Source organism: Mus caroli, unplaced genomic scaffold, assembly GCF_978045245.1.
Source record: "Mus caroli unplaced genomic scaffold, Mus_caroli_1 scaffold_7, whole genome shotgun sequence".
Classification (NCBI taxonomy): Eukaryota; Metazoa; Chordata; class Mammalia; order Rodentia; family Muridae; genus Mus; species Mus caroli.
Window position 1 is genome coordinate 62524573 of NW_028227262.1, and position 16253 is coordinate 62540825.

The window sequence follows — 16253 nt, forward strand, 5'->3', positions numbered from 1 at the left end:
ATTTTGTCTCCCCTTGTGGAAGCTTAGAAACATATAGACTTCCGAACATGAAAAAACAGGCCCAAGTCTAGATCAGCCTTCCTCCTCCTGACCGCCTCAGCTGTTAACCACACAATAAGCCACCTCCTCTAGCTTCAGTTGCTGATATAATTTAAAATAATGACCACCTAGGTTTTGGTTGGCTGGAGAGCAAACACTGCCCAAAGCGACCCATTCTTTGTTAAATGAAATTGGAGGTTGCCTGTGGAGCCTCTGATGCCTGCACCTGCCTCTGTTCTTCAAGCATTCATTGTCCTTGTAGCAAGAGGCATGTGCCTCCGTGTCCAGTAAGGAGCCAGAACCAGGCTGGCTAGCAACCAAGAAATGCTTCAGTTGGAAGTTCAGTGGGAAACCCGGAGTTGCTCCTAACCCGGGTCCCAAAGGTGACCTGTACCTGTCTCCGAGAACCCTTCCCCTGACTTTGGGGATTGCATCTGTCTTCTTTAAGGGAGGCGTGCAACTGCTGAGAATTTTCTGGAACGTATGTTATAATGTGAAAGGAGGACATGGACTGTGTCCTCAGATGTCACGTTCTGATTTTTCCAGTTACACTCTAGACTGGTCTGGGCTCCCGACTGGAGCCCCAAGTACTTTGTGCGACCCCAGCAGGACGCGCGAGGCTGAGACCCAGGGAGTCTGGTTGTGCAGGGTCAGGGTCCTGAGTGGGCTCGCTGTCCTTAGTGGGGTTGAAGGCCGAGTGCGTGATCGGCCTCAGGCCCCTCCTGGTGCTGGGGGCGATTCTCGTGCTCTAGCTGCGCTTCTCCGGGGAGGGACTTTCCCATGGGCAAAGGGACAACCAGGAACTTGGGCTCAGTCTCCACCCCAGACGGGGCGGGTCCTATCGGCCGGGACGAGGGTGTGGCAGCCGCGGTGGACTAGAGCCTTTCTCCGCACCAGAGGTAAGGGGCTTAGGGCAGTGGTCCGGACTTCCGCCGCGGGCTCTGGCTCTGGGTGTGGGTCCTAGGCTCCGGGCGGGTATCCTAGGCTCGGACCTGGAGATCTAGACTTCATTTGGGGAATCCTAGGCTCGGTCGCAGCTGGGGCCTGGAAACCTGAACTTAACCTCGGGATCCTGGGCTCGCCCGCTGTCCTAGGCTTGGACCTGGGAATCTTGGGCTCCCGCCAGGTATCCTAAACTGTGGCTGGGGATCTTGGGCTCAGGGACCGGGTGCTGTGACCAGAGGCGGTTCTTTGGGCCACTTGGCTCCGCGCCCTGGAAGCGTGAGATCCCGGACCGGAGCAGCCACCTGGGAAACGTGGGGAGGAGCAGGCAGTGCCGCACGGTGCACAGCACTCCAGCAGTCCTTTGCTGAGTCAAAGCCCCCCGGGACTCCGCAGAGGATAAGCCACTGAGTTAACATTCTCTGAAGCTCACTCCAGCACTACTTGAGTTGCCTTTTCTTTTTGCAAGTAAGTTTGCTTTCTCTTCTTCTTAGGGCGCTTCTCGCCTCTCTTGTAGTGAACGGTCTCCACACAGTGCCTGGCACCCAGGAATCATATTATTCTTAGTTTTTATTCTGTGTCTGCTTGTGTCTACATTTTAACTTAGTCCTCGGTGTTTTGACCAGTTGGCGACTTTGGCGCCTAAGACAATTGGCGATTTAACTCTCTGCTGGCTCAATGTGCACCCCAAGGTATGAAAGCCTCCATTTACTGGAGGAGCACTCTGGGCCTTAAGCAACCGCGCCTTTCATTAAAACTGGGCACTTTAGCGGATGGTGGAATGATGGATAGGATGGCCGGTTGTTACCTATCCCTCTGCCCATCATTCCCAGACTCACTGTTTCCTTAGGTGGGAAGCAACTCCATGAATGGCAGTGAGTCCCTAGAGAACGGAGGAGAGAAGAACAAGAAGGGAGGGCCAGGCATATATTCAGTTGATAGCGTGCCCCCAGCATACCAGAAGCCTTGGGTTTTATCCTTGGCTCCAAATAAATCAGGTGTACGTTTGCCTTTGAGGACAGTTTGGAGAAAATGACAGTCCCAAACGCAAGCAACACCCTTTTGGAAGCTTCCCGTTTTAGATTTAAAAGGGATAGACTCTCATACTTCAGGACAATCGGTAGTTCAGGGTAATATTGGAGGGTAGTCTGGACTATTCGAGATCTGGCCTTCAAAAAAAAAAAAGACCCAGCCAACAAAAACCAAAACCAACACAAGAGTAGGTAGGGGCTGGAGGTCTTGGTTCAAGAACACTCGCTGATCCCCCAGAGGACTGCAGTTGAATTCCCAGTACCCACTGCAGATGGCTCCCAACTGCCTGAAGCTCCAGATCCAGGATGTCTGACACCCCATTGTGGGCTTGGAGAACACACACACACACACACACACACACAATTAATTAATTTAATGCTTTTGTAAAGAGTGTGCAGGAGAGGTTGGAAACTAGATTGAGATTACCACAGCCACTTGAGAGCCACTAACTTCAGTGATGGCCATTTTGCCAAAGCCAGTCAACTCAGCTTTCTGTTGATTTCAGGGCACACACACACACACACACACACACACACACGTACACTCACCCAGTGGTCCTAGAGACACAGAGCTATTAGGGCAAGGGTGATGATTTCCTCCTAGCTGGAGTCCCTGCTTTGGTCAGGGATCTTCCTTTTCTCTGAAAGCAGTCTGGAGATGAACAGGTCAAGCTGTGCCTGCAGCCATCAGTACCCACAATGTGAGCCTCTTAGTCCTCCCTCCAGCCATCAGTACCCACAGGGTGAGCCTCTTAGTCCTCCCTCAGCCATCAGTACCCACAGGGTGAGCCTCTTGGTCCTCCCTCCAGCCATCAGTACCCACAGGGTGAGCCTCTTGGTCCTCCCTCCAGCCATCAGTACCCACAGGGTGAGCCTCTTAGTCCTCCCTCCAGCCATCAGTACCCACAGGGTGAGCCTCTTGGTCCTCCCTCCAGCCATCAGTACCCACAGGGTGAGCCTCTTGGTCCTCCCCCCAGCCATCAGTACCCACAGGGTGAGCCTCTTGGTCCTCCCCCCAGCCATCAGTACCCACAGGGTGAGCCTCTTGGTCCTCCCTCAGCCATCAGTACCCACAGGGTGAGCCTCTTGGTCCTCCCTCAGCCATCAGTACCCACAGGGTGAGCCTCTTGGTCCTCCCCCCAGCCATCAGTACCCACAGGGTGAGCCTCTTGGTCCTCCCTCCAGCCATCAGTACCCACAGGGTGAGCCTCTTGGTCCTCCCCCCAGCCATCAGTACCCACAGGGTGAGCCTCTTGGTCCTCCCTCCAGCCATCAGTACCCACAGGGTGAGCCTCTTGGTCCTCCCCCCAGCCATCAGTACCCACAGGGTGAGCCTCTTGGTCCTCCCTCCAGCCATCAGTACCCACAGGGTGAGCCTCTTAGTCCTCCCTCCAGCCATCAGTACCCACAGGGTGAGCCTCTTGGTCCTCCCTTCAGCCATCAGTACCCAGGGTGAGCCTCTTAGTCCTCCCTCCAGCCATCAGTACCCACAGGGTGAGCCTCTTAGTCCTCCCCCCAGCCATCAGTACCCACAGGGTGAGCCTCTTGGTCCTCCCTCCAGCCATCAGTACCCACAGGGTGAGCCTCTTAGTCCTCCCTCCAGCCATCAGTACCCACAGGGTGAGCCTCTTGGTCCTCCCTCCAGCCATCAGTACCCACAGGGTGAGCCTCTTAGTCCTCCCTCCAGCCATCAGTACCCACAGGGTGAGCCTCTTGGTCCTCCCTTCAGCCATTAGTACCCAGGGTGAGCCTCTTAGTCCTCCCTCCAGCCATCAGTACCCACAGGGTGAGCCTCTTAGTCCTCCCTCCAGCCATCAGTACCCACAGGGTGAGCCTCTTAGTCCTCCCTCCAGCCATCAGTACCCACAGGGTGAGCCTCTTAGTCCTCCCTCCAGCCATCAGTACCCACAGGGTGAGCCTCTTAGTCCTCCCTCCAGCCATCAGTACCCACAGGGTGAGCCTCTTAGTCCTCCCTCCAGCCATCAGTACCCACAGGGTGAGCCTCTTAGTCCTCCCTCCAGCCATCAGTACCCACAGGGTGAGCCTCTTGGTCCTCCCTCCAGCCATCAGTACCCACAGGGTGAGCCTCTTAGTCCTCCCTCCAGCCATCAGTACCCACAAGGTGAGCCTCTTGGTCCTCCCTTCAGCCATTAGTACCCAGGGTGAGCCTCTTAGTCCTCCCTCCAGCCATCAGTACCCACAGGGTGAGCCTCTTGGTCCTCCCTCCAGCCATCAGTACCCACAGGGTGAGCCTCTTGGTCCTCCCTCCAGCCATCAGTACCCACAGGGTGAGCCTCTTGGTCCTCCCTCAGCCATCAGTACCCACAGGGTGAGCCTCTTGGTCCTATAGCCCTACATCCCAGGCACATTGCTTTGTCTGTGACCAGCCAATCCTTTCTTTTCCTGGCCTTGCTTGCATAGTTGTAGGCCACCCTGACCCTTTCCAAGAGAGATCAAGGTGGGGGTCTGCACTGGAGATGGGTCATGCGTCAGGGAATGAGGGAAACTACAGAGTGAGTAAGCAGATTTTTCTTTAAGTGTCAGTCTCACCCAATTACTCGACTAAAACCATGTTTTACATTTAAATTGTAGGGAGAATTGGGAGGAGAGCCCTTAAAAGTGTATTCTTTATTTTATCTTCGATTTTGAGATAGGGTCTAAGGTAGCCCAGGCTGGCCTCAGACTTCCTGTATAGCCAAGGATGTACTTGAACTTCTGATCCTATTGTCTCTGCTCCTGAATGCTGGGATTATTGATTATAGATTATAGATGTACAGAGCCATGCCTAAGCTTATGGAGTGCAGAGGATCCAACCCAGGGCCTTGTGCAGGCTAGGTAACTCTCCCAACTGAGCTACATCTCTAGCCACCAAAATTACATACCTTTTAAGCTTTTTTTTTCAAAGAGGTGTTGCTTGGGTTTGGGGCTGCCATTTTCTCCAAACCTTGGTGGTTTGTTCTCCTGCAGTTAGAGTATGGAGGAAGTTTAGCAGGCACTGAGATGGTCTCCTCAGAGTGTCTTTGAGTAGTGATCAGCTTAAGCACATTATTCTAATTCTCCTCAGCCTGGAATGGGTTCATAACCAGGTCCAGATGAAGACGCAAGGCTTCAAGTCCCGGCCGTCCAAAGTGAGGTGAGGCTCAAGTCTAGCCCAGACTCTGGACTTGGTTCAATGTGAGCCGTGGATTCCTGGCTTCTTAACGGAGTCTTGATCTGTGTTTTTCTTTCTGCTTCAACGTTCTCCGTGGCAACGTGCCAAGTGAAATAGAGTTGACGAGGTAGAGCTGGGATGAGAGTGTAACTCTGCTGGTAGATTGCTTGCCTAAGATCACAAGACCGATGATGGTTCAATCCCCAGCACCACCGTCCCCTGCCTCAACAGAAACCTGAAGCTTTTTTGACCAGAAAAGGGAAGCTGTAGTGTGTATGTGTGTGTGTGTGTGTGTGTGTGTGTGTGTGTGTGTGTGTGTAGTGTGTGTGGGGGGTGTGTGGGGGCAGGAATCAGTGGCTCTTAAATTCCCGAAGGGCTTGGCGTGTGGGTTTGGGAATGACTAACTCCTTATGATAATGGGTATTTGCTCATTGAACTTGAGAAAGTGGCTTTTGGGACTCATAGGGAGGGTGTTAGAGCTGCTGAGAGTTCTCACTGCAGAAAAGGCCTGGGCAGAGGCTCTGTAGAATTGTACTGATAAAGCTATAAAAGATTCCTAACACTTCCTCAAACTTCAGAGTTCATCAAGCTCCCCTAGAAAGTCTAAATACTACTTAGATCCTTGCCCCATTCTTGTTTGCCTGTTTCCAAGACAACAGCCCTGACTCTCCTGGAACTCACTATGCAGACCAGGTTGACCTAGAACTCATAGAGATCTGGCAGCCTCTGCCTCCTGAGTGTTGTGGTTCAAGGCATGTGCCACTACCCCTGGCTCTTGCACCATTCTTTTTTTTTTTTTTTTTTTTTTTTGAGCTGTTCTTACCGTGTAACCCAGGCTAACTTGGAGTTTGACATCATTCTGTCTCAGCCTCTGTGTCCTGGTTTTACTTAACTACAGGTGTGCACCATCGTGCTCTGCAGGGTCACTGTCCCGGATTCTGATCCAGTGTGATCAACTGGGATCCCAGGACCTGCATGTTTAAAGGTTTTACCAGGACTTCACTGTGAGGAAGCAGACCTTACAAACGCACAAACGAACACACTTGCTAAGCTGAATGACATGTGAAAACGTGATCTTCCATCGACTCTGATCTGTCATGTTCTGCTTGCTACACGTTGTGTGTAGTGTAGAACATACACTACATGTTCTAGGTGATGTGAAGGCTAATGTTCCATGTGAAGGGGAACTTTCTAAGCCTCCCCATTCTGAAGGACAAATCTCTGCTATACCAGTCACATCTGCTTTTCGATCAGATTAACAACAGACATTTCTCTGCCCAAACTTATTTCTCTGTCTCTGTTTCTATCTCTATCCCTCTCTCCCTCTCTCTGCGTGAGTCTGTGTGTTCCTCAGGTGCCATCCTGACCTAGAGCCACCACATAAGCCAGGCTGACCAGCCAGTGTGCCTCGGGGATCTGTCTCTGCCTCCCCAGCAGTGACATCATAAACACACCTACCACATCTCCCTGTTTTAAAACTCAGTTTCTGGGGATCAGACTATGCCGGTGCTTGCAAGGCACCTCTATACCAGCTACACTGTCACCCTAGTGCCTCAGCGCAGTCTTACAGGGCTCAGTGCTTCAGCTCAAGGAATTTTGTTGTTTAACGTGATTGAAGCTGGGATGGATTAATACACTCCGTTAACTGCCGTGGAAGCCAAGGGCTGCTGAGGCCCACTGTGGGCTGGTGGGATATATAATACCTTGGTGCCTGATTGTGTTTGAACTGAGCTGTGATTTTGCTGTGGGACCACAAAACACCATTTCTGAAGAGCATTTTCTAGGCTGAAAAGTTTCCATTGCTCGAGGTCAGTAATTTGTCATACTGCCTACTGTGGGGCTTGTTTTATGAAACATCTGTGAATGTTATCACCACCACCATAGGCCAAGGCATAAACGGTGACTAAAGGCCAGAATGCAGGTGGCTGTGTAGAAATCTGTGAGTTTCTACCCACTCCTCCCCTAACCCTCAGGCCTAGATGCCACACAGAGCTGAACAGTGAGATTCCAGAGAGCAGACACTTTCTGGCTCTCAAGGATGTGTTCCTGTGTGAGGGGACCCTTCCCCTGGAGAGGAACCAGGTGGCATTATTATCAGAGACTAACCTAGGGCCTCAATCTCCTGATTCACTTGTGCCTGAGCTCTCTCCCATAGAGAAGGGAACAGAGCCTTTCCAGGAACTGGGGCCCAACATCTACCTCTCAGGGAGCAAAGGAGCTATCACATGTTCAGGGTCTTAGTGTTGCTGTCTGCAGGCGCTCCTTCTGGATGCTTGCAAGGACCTGTTGATTCAGTAGTTCTCATTCTTCATAGGGGATCCTCTCCCCAACCCCCCAGTAAGAATGTGACTAACCCATGGGTCCCACTGACTCTGTGATTGTCATCCTTCATAGAAGTACCCGCCCCACCACCACCACCCAGAGTGACTGAAGCCACCAGCTCCTTCTTGAGAAACATGAACGCATACTCAACATTCTCCACAGTTTCAAGAGGTTTCCAAATACCCTTCCGAGCCCAGGCAAGGATGTGTGGAGAGCAGTGAGGACCATGTGAAGGATTGCTCAGAAATGTGGTAGCATGTGTCAAATTTTATTAGAAGGCATTCTAGCAATTTAGTTCTAGGAGTTTTATTTAGATCTGCTGTGTGTGTGTGTGTCTGTGTGTGTCTGTGTTTCTGTGTGTGTGTGTGTGTGTGTGTGTGTGTGTGTTCGTGAGTACCTGGGAAACTTCCTATCTGTGAAAAAAAAAAGTTCAGTTGGTCCCAAACTACAGGAAAGAACACAGTTCAGTAAACCCTTTGGGATTACATGGTGTTTATTTGTTTGTTTGTTTTAGCCCTGACTGTTCTGGAACTCACTTTATAGACCAGGCTGACCTCGAACTCAGAAATCTGCCTGCCTCTGCCTCCCAAGTGCTGGGATTAAAGGCACGTGCCACCACTGCCTGGCTACATTGGTTTTAAAAGCTAAAGTATCTATTTCTTGGCTAACTCAAAAGGATTTAAAACAAACCAAAACCAAAACCAAAAGCTGACTACAGAAAATTGGTTCTGGCCACGTGGAGTGTGGGAATCTGAACAGGAACTGTTGGCCTCAGAGGATTTGTTGATCATATTCGAGTCACCTTCTGTCACCCTTTCAGAATGTTATGTTGTTCTAAGGCCTATAGATGTGTGTTGACACAAATAGGTAATTGGATTACTTAAAATAAATAAATCCTACAAGTGCCTAGTTCACTGTGTCCGGTGACATGGAGGCTGCTTGGAACTTGCCGCCCACTAAGTTGCTATTTCCTGGGCCAAGAGGAAATTTTAGTATATGTATTTGAAGATTTTTTATTTTTTCCAGTGACTCTTGCACTCAGACTTGGATATTTTTTTAAGACAGGGTCTCCTGTAGCCCAGGTTGGCCCTAAACTATATAGCCAAGGCTGACCTTGACTGCTGATCTTCCTGGGCTTACTTCCCTAGTCTCCCTAGCCATTGCTACTACATCTGGTTTTATTGGCAACAGTGGTGGGCATCGAACCCAGGGCCTTGTGAATGCCAGGCAAGAACGCTACCAACTGAGCTGCATACCATGTATTAATATCTGTGGTCACCCTGTGAGTCAGTCCACGCCAGAACTTCCCATTCTGTCTAAGTATAACCCAGGTCCGCTGAATAATCCAGTCTCTCCTCTCCTTCACCAATGCAAATCCCCATTCTGCTCTCTATTTCTGTAAGTTTTATATTCCACAGGAGTGAGGTAGTGCCCTGCTTGTCTTTCTTTGTCTTTCCAATATTCTGTGTGTGTTCAATGACTCCATATCCATCCAAGTAGCTGTGAGTGACAAGGTTTTCTTTCTCTTTGTGGCTCATAGTACACACTGTGTGCGTTTGTTGGGGTTTTGTTTTGCTTTGCTTTGCTTTTTCTGTCCATCCATCAGTTGATGCCTGCTTGAGTTGGTCCCACTTCTTGACAGTTGTGAAGGGAGCTTCAGTGAACGTGGGAGACAGTGTCTCTTTTACCCAGTGATTTCACGTCCTCTGAGTTAGACCCTGGAGTGGGTGTGGTGGGTCATACAGAGTTCTGGTTTGAATTCCCTGAGGAACTTCCATGCTGTTTTGCATGGTGTTTTGCATCCCCCACCAACACTGTGCAAGGATCCTAATGCCACAATGCTGCTTGCACCAGCTGGCCTTAGTCATTTGGATAGCAGCAACCTGTTCCGGGGTCAGGTGACATCGCTGTGGTTCTGATGTAGTCTTCTCTGATGGCTGGTGTTGCTGGGCCTTCCCTCCAGTGTAGTTGGCTATTTGAATGTTTTTTTCAGAATTAGCTATTTAAGTTGATCACCTGCGTTTATTGAAGGTTTTGTGATTTTGTTTAGTTTTTATGGTGCTGGAGGTTGGACCAGGGCCTCTTACATGCAGAGAAATTACTCCACCACCAATCCTCAGCTCTGGAGTCTTCTCAGCTCTGGAGTCTTACAGGATGTCTAGTCAAGTGTCCCAGTGTCACCTGGAACTTGGTGTATCTTAGGGTGAATGGGTGAGAAGCCACAGTCAGCTGTTCAGGCAAATGTCCCATGCCTTTTTACCCTCTCTACCAATCCATCTGCCCTGTCTCTTTACGGCTTCTCAGAACTACCTCTCCCTGTCATGTCCTCACTCAGGCCCTTAGTACTTCTCATCCAAGCCACCCCAGCTCTTTCCTAACCTGGATCAACGTGGAAGTGATTAGAAAGCTGTTAGGTTTGTCACTGTCCCCCTTAGCCTGCCCCAGAATTTCCTGCAGATACCTACTGCCCTGGCACAAAGGGCAGCTACTTAGCAGGGACCAACTCCTCCCTTCCTCTCCCTCGTCCTCCTAATACACACGTCCTTGACATACATGCACACTTGACATACATGCACACGATTAAACACACATCCAAGTATAATGCATCCTTGGCTCAGCTCTCTTCTCTGCTGTCAATGGGGCACTTGGCCTCTGTGCCAACCTAGCAGTCAACCGATTTTAAAATTCATCCCCTCCAAAGAGAGCAACCAACCTGCTCCGAAGGCAGATTCAGTTCAGTGTTGTCTTAGTATCCAGCACTGCAGGGCTCACTAAGGGCTCTGTAAATAACCCAATGGCCTGAGACAGAAGGTGGAAAGGGAGTGAGCTCTGTCAGATCCTGAGGGTGGCCAAGTGTCCCAAGTGTTTTTTTGAAGTGGATAGTTGCCAAGGACAAGCTTTTTTTCTTTTGTTTAATACAATGTTTTGAGTATGTTGTCTTCCCTTGTCCTCCCCCTCCTCCTTTCCTCCTTTCCTCCTTTCTTCCCTCCCTCTGTTCCTCCCTCCCTCTCTCCTCCCCATCTTTTCCCTCCCTCCCTCCCTCTCTGCCTCTCTCTGCCCCTCCCTCCCTCCCTCCCTCCCTCCCTCCCTCCCTCCCTCCCTCCCTCCCTCCCTCCCTTCTAACAGTGAGTGGCAGAATGAAGGTTGGAGAACAAGGTCTGACTGTAATGGCCTTTCAGTTGGCCCTGCTCATGTCAGTTATGGAAAACAGAGAGCCACATCTAGAGTTGTGCCATGAGCTGCACTTGCAAGTTTGAGTTTCCTGTAGTGAATTAAGGAACTGTAAAGGGATGGCTCAGTGGGTAGAATGCTTGCTCTGTGAGTGTAACAACCTCAGTTTGAATCACACCACCCACATAAGAGCCAGGCCTGGCCACAGGTACTCATAATGTCTAGGGAGAGGAGCTGGGTGGCTTTGGAGATCTCCCTGGCCAGTCAGTCTAAAGACAAACTCATAGAGACGAGGAAGTGATTGAGAATGGCCTCTACATACATGCCTACCTACACACACACACACACACTCACACACACACACTCACACACACACTCACACACACACACTCACACACACACTCACACACACACACACTCACACACACACACTCACACACACACTGAAAAGAGGAGATGCTGCAGGCAATGCTCTGCTTACTGCCCAGGAGCTGCGCCAACTTACATACCACCAAATACATACATACATACATACATACATACATACATACATACAAGTCAAAGGAGATGGGAACAGTTACCTTCAGTAATACAGACTGAAGCTAAGGATATACCTCATTTGTTGAGTGTGGGCTTAGGATTTGAAAAGGCCCAGATTCAATTCCCAGCATCAGCCTCAAAAGCAAAATAGAAAACTAGTCAATTATTTTGCCAGTATGTCCAAAGCATGATCATTTCAATATGTAATCAATATAAAATTATTAATGACTCTTTTTTCAGTTTATGCTAATATTTTATGGCAATGGCAATTTGAATTTCAGTATTAATTAATTTGTCACCAGAAAAATTTGATATACATTTGGATTTCATAAAATTTACAATTTTACCATCAATTCAAATGCTCAGAATATTTTAAACATACTTAAGACTTCTTATAGTAGCTAAGTTAAATACTAAAAAATCTATTTTGTGAGTTGGGTATGAAGCTAAGCTGACAGAACTTAACATTCATAGAGCCTTGGGCTTGATCCCTAGTCCCACATAAAATGTCTGTAGTTAGGCACGCCTGTGACCCCAGGACTGGGGAGGGGGGTAGAGATGGCAGATCGGAAATTCAGGGTCATCCTTGGCTATATAATGAGATAGACAAAAGACTCTGTCCCCATTTTTTTTTGTTCAATTTCCATTTAATATTTGAAACCTCATTTTAAAAACTGGCTCATCCTCTCCAGGAGAATTTGATTTGAACTAAATGGCGGCCTCTGGCTTTTAGAACTTCATTTGCCCGAGTGAACTGATGGGCTCCTGTGTCAACTCCATCTCTTTTTCTTTAGAGTGGAAACACCGAAGCTCCCGCTACCTGCCATTTCTGCATGGGGAGCCGGCTCCCACTCAAAGTTCTTAAATATCAGCGGGACAAGATGGTGGCACACACCTTTAATCCCAGCACATGGGAGATAGAGTCAGGTGGCTTTCTGTGAGTGTGAGGCCAATCTGGTCCATATAGTGAGTTCTGGTACAGCAGAGCTACAGGATAAGGTTCCCTCTTCCCCCCCCTCCCCCTCCCCCCTCCACTGTCCCCCTCCTGCTCCCCTCTCCCCTCTCCATATATATATATATATATATATATATATATATATATATATATATGTGTGTGTGTGTGTGTGTGTGTGTGTGTGTGTGTGTGTGTACTTTTTAAGCTAGAAAATAATTTAAGGTAGCTAGCATAGCACATGTAAATCGCAAATGAGTAGTACCCTGTGCTGTCTGTAAACTATATTCAAATGAGCACATTAAAATGTTGCTCAGTGGCCAGAAAAAATATTCAAAGTGAACAAAGCTGCTGGTACCAATTAGTTGCTCATGGAACACTAGAAAGGCACATCCTGCCTGGCAGGTGTATTGTACACAGTACTCAAGGTGACTTCAGTCCTGCAGGAGCAGGAAGTTCATGCATTTTAAAATCCAAAGTTAATGAATTTGGGGAAACTAAGGCATTAAAGAGTGAAGCCAATCAGAATGAACAGGCTGGAGAGATGGCTCAGAAGTTAAGAGCTCTGGCTGCTCTTCCAGAGGACCTGAGTTCAATTCCCAGCACCTACATGGCAGCTCACAACTGCCTGTAATTCCAGTTCCAGGGGATCTGACACCCTCACATCAATGCACATAAGATAAAAACCCCGAGTTTCTCTGTAGCTGTAGCCACAGCATCAGTTGCTCAGTACCCATGTGTGGTTCATGGCTAGGAGGAGTCCAGTGCCAAGGAAAAGGCTATTGATCAAGTCAGTAGGGAGCCCAAAGGCATCCTGTGGGTTGACACCCACTTTTTAGCAGGGGAGGGCTGTTTTCAAGGGAGCTGCTCTAATTCTCAGTTTCTACCAGTTAAAAACAGTTATTTATTAACAAGTTATGCAATGTAGTCCAAGGGAGCCTCAAATGTACAATCTTCCTGCCTGTCTCCTGAGTGCTGGGAATGACTTGATGGATATTAGTCACCACAGCCATTATCTGATTCTCTCTCTCTCTCTCTCTCTCTCTCTCTCTCTGTGTGTGTGTGTGTGTGTGTGTACCTCATGGCAAACACATAGAGATCAGGGGCCAACTTGCTGGGTTTGGTTCTCACCACTCACCATGTGGGTCCCGGGAATGAATTAAGTCTGCTCTGACTTCAAGCTATCGGTCCCGATGCTCCTGTCAGGTTAGAGAGTGAGCAGAGCTAGTAACTGGTGTCAGCTCTCCTCCTCCTCCTCTTCCTCTTCTTCCTCTTTCTCCTCCTCTTTTCCCACTTCCATCGTCTAAGCTACTTTCAGTCCCTCTTAGCTTGAACCCCCACTCATGCTGCTCTTTCCAGCCCTGCCCTCCTACACACACACACCTTACAGAGGGTCCAAATACAAATCCGAGAGAGGCATCACCAAAAATAGCAAAGTTCCCTCCATGAATCAGAAAGCCACAGTGGAAGCTTGAACAGTTCTGTTTTGTGCCTTTCTGCCAGAGTCAGCTTTAACTCTGGAAAGATTCGGGAGCAGAACCCCACCCTGGCCCAGGGAGGGTGTGGCAGACAGAGGTGCTACCCACACAGCTGGCAGGATCTGAGGTCTCTGGCAGAGCTGAGGCCTCAGAGAGACTGCTCTGTGCCCACTGTTTGCCTCAATCTGTGGAGGAAACCATGCTGCTTTTCTTGCCGCTGCCTCTACAGCCAGAAGGACAGGGCCACATCACATCCCTATCCTGCTCTGGGGCAGAGAGTTGCTCAGCCGGACAGCAGAAAGCCGGCATGCAGGCTGAAGCCCTTCCCTTCCCTCCTGCTGTGTGCCTGAGCCCAGGAGCAGAGGTGTCTTTTCTCTGCTTCCTGACTTGTTGGTATTAGTGTGTGTCTCCCTGAGCCTGGATCTCACTGATTGGGCTAGGCTGACTGGTCAATGAGCCCTAGGAATCCTCCTGCCTCCATCCCTGGAGAACTAGAGTTACAGACTCACTGCCATGACTTTTTCTCTTTTATTATTATTAAACACTGGTGCTTGAGGATCTGATCTTAAATCTCCATGCTTGTACACCAAATACTTTGCCCACTGAGCCATCCCACCAGGCACCCTCTGTACTTTTTAAATGCTTTATTTATTTTTATTTTATGTGCAATGGTGTTCTGCCTGCAGGGATGTCTGTGTGATGGTGTCAGATCCTCTGAAACTGGAGTTATAGACAGTTGTGAGCTGTCATGTGGGTGCTGGAAATTGAACCCAGGTCCTTTGGAAGAGAAGTCAGTGCTTCTGACCACTGAGCCATCTCTCCAGACACCCTACTATACTTTTAAAAACATTTTTTTTTTTTTGAGACAGGGCTCTTGTAGTCCAGCCCAGAATGGCCTTATTCTGTAGCTAAGGATAAACTTGAGTTTCTCGTCCTCCTGCCTCTATCTCTGAAGAGCTGAAGTTAGAGGCTTGAGCCACCATGCACAGTTTTAAAAAACAACTTAAAAAGTTGCCTATGGGCCAGGCATTGGTGGCACAAGCCTTGTTGAGTCCCAGCTCTTGGGATTGTGAGGCAGGCGGATTTCTGTTTGAGGCAGCCTGGTCTACAGAGTTTCAGGACGGCCAGGGCTACACACAAAAGAAACCCTTTCTCGAAAAACTAAACCAAGCCAAACCAAACAATGACAACAAACACCAACCCCCTTCGGAAAAAAAAAAAAAAAGAGTGAATATGGATAAGTAGTGATTGCATGTATCTGGGATGCAAAGTGATACTGTACTTTAGAAATATATAGTGAGTAATTAAATCAAGTTACTTGGCATATCCACCACCCCAGCCTCTTCACTTTTCTTTATGGTGAGGATATTTAAGATTTACTCTCAGTGAGTTTGACGCAGGAGATGATTTTTGTCCCATTCACCGCACCATACGATGACTCCTCCCTTCACTGATGTGTTGGAGACTTTTGGCTCATCGACCTTCCTTCCCAGACTCCCAGCTCCAGAAACCACCACTATCCTCCCTCAAACTCTCTACCCTTTTGCCTCCACTTCCTGGATGCTGGAAGACACCTGGTGCAAGCCCCCAGGCCCTGTGCTCTCCCTGAGTGATTGCAGTTCACGTGCACTGCGGGTCTTCTCCAGCTGGCTTATCTCACTTAGCACAATGCTCCTTTCTCGATTTGTTGTCAAAGGACCACATAGCCTTTAAAAGTCAAAAAGCAACCCAGATGTGGATTTCCCACTTTCTCTTTGTCCTCCACTTGCTGATGGTTAGGTTGATTGTATGGTTGGCTGCTGTTGAGTGGTGCTGCTATTGGGTTCTGTTCAGTTTTATTGTTTGGTGGGGGTGGTGTTAGGAGTGGCCTGAGCTTCACACAGGTGGGCAAGGGTTCTAAGGTCCCCAGGACCACTCCTCCAGTCCTAGGCTTTTTTTAGGATTTACTTATTTTTGTTTCACATTTAAGAGTATTTTGTCTGTCTGCATGTCTGTGTACTTACTAAGTGCATGTCTGGTGCCTTGGCAGACCAAAGAAGGGAGTCAGATCCTCTGGAAGGGGAAAGGACAGTTGTGAACCACTATGTCAGTATTTGGAACTAAACCTAGGTCCTCTGCAAGAGCAGCAACTGCTCTTAATTACTGACCTCTCTTCTCTCTTCAGCCCCCTCCCCCGGTCCAGTTTTAACTTTAAAACTTGTTTCTTACATTTTGCCTGGATTTTTTGTGGGGTGGGGGGTACATGCCACATTGTGTGTGAAGGTCACAGGACAAGCTTAGCATGTCGATTCTCTCTCTCCACCATGTGGATTCTAAGGCTTGAACTCAGATCACGGGGCTTGGCAGCAAGTGCCTTTACCAGCTTAGTGATCTCAGCTGCCCTAGTTTTAGCATTTTTGAGGAACCTCCGGGTCACTTCTCATGACTGATGAGCCAACTGACATCTGTACCCCGAGTGCATGGGGTTCCCCTTTCTCCACACCTCCTGCTCCCCTCTCTCCCCATAAGAACTAGAGATTGGTACTGATGGGTTTCAGCACGAGATCTGCATGTGCCTAGTGAAACACCCACAACGTGAGGACTCCCCCACGTTCTGACTCAGGAGAGGCGACACCCCAAATCACCCA

At 49.0% G+C, this 16253-nt stretch overlaps 1 protein-coding gene across 3 annotated transcripts in view; it reads left to right on the plus strand.

Moving 5' to 3' along the window:
• The first annotated feature begins 863 nt into the window (after nucleotides 1–863).
• The window catches only part of Anxa4 (annexin A4), a 57955-nt gene continuing 42565 nt past the window's right edge, over nucleotides 864–16253 (plus strand). Inside the window, exon 1 of one of the 3 annotated variants that reach the window (XM_085840397.1) lies at nucleotides 864–938. The gene's annotated coding sequence lies outside the window, so the exon portion shown is untranslated. Of the gene's footprint in view, nucleotides 939–1177; nucleotides 1450–16253 lie in introns of those variants that run through there. The other 2 variants (XM_085840398.1, XM_085840399.1) reach the window with 2 other exon arrangements.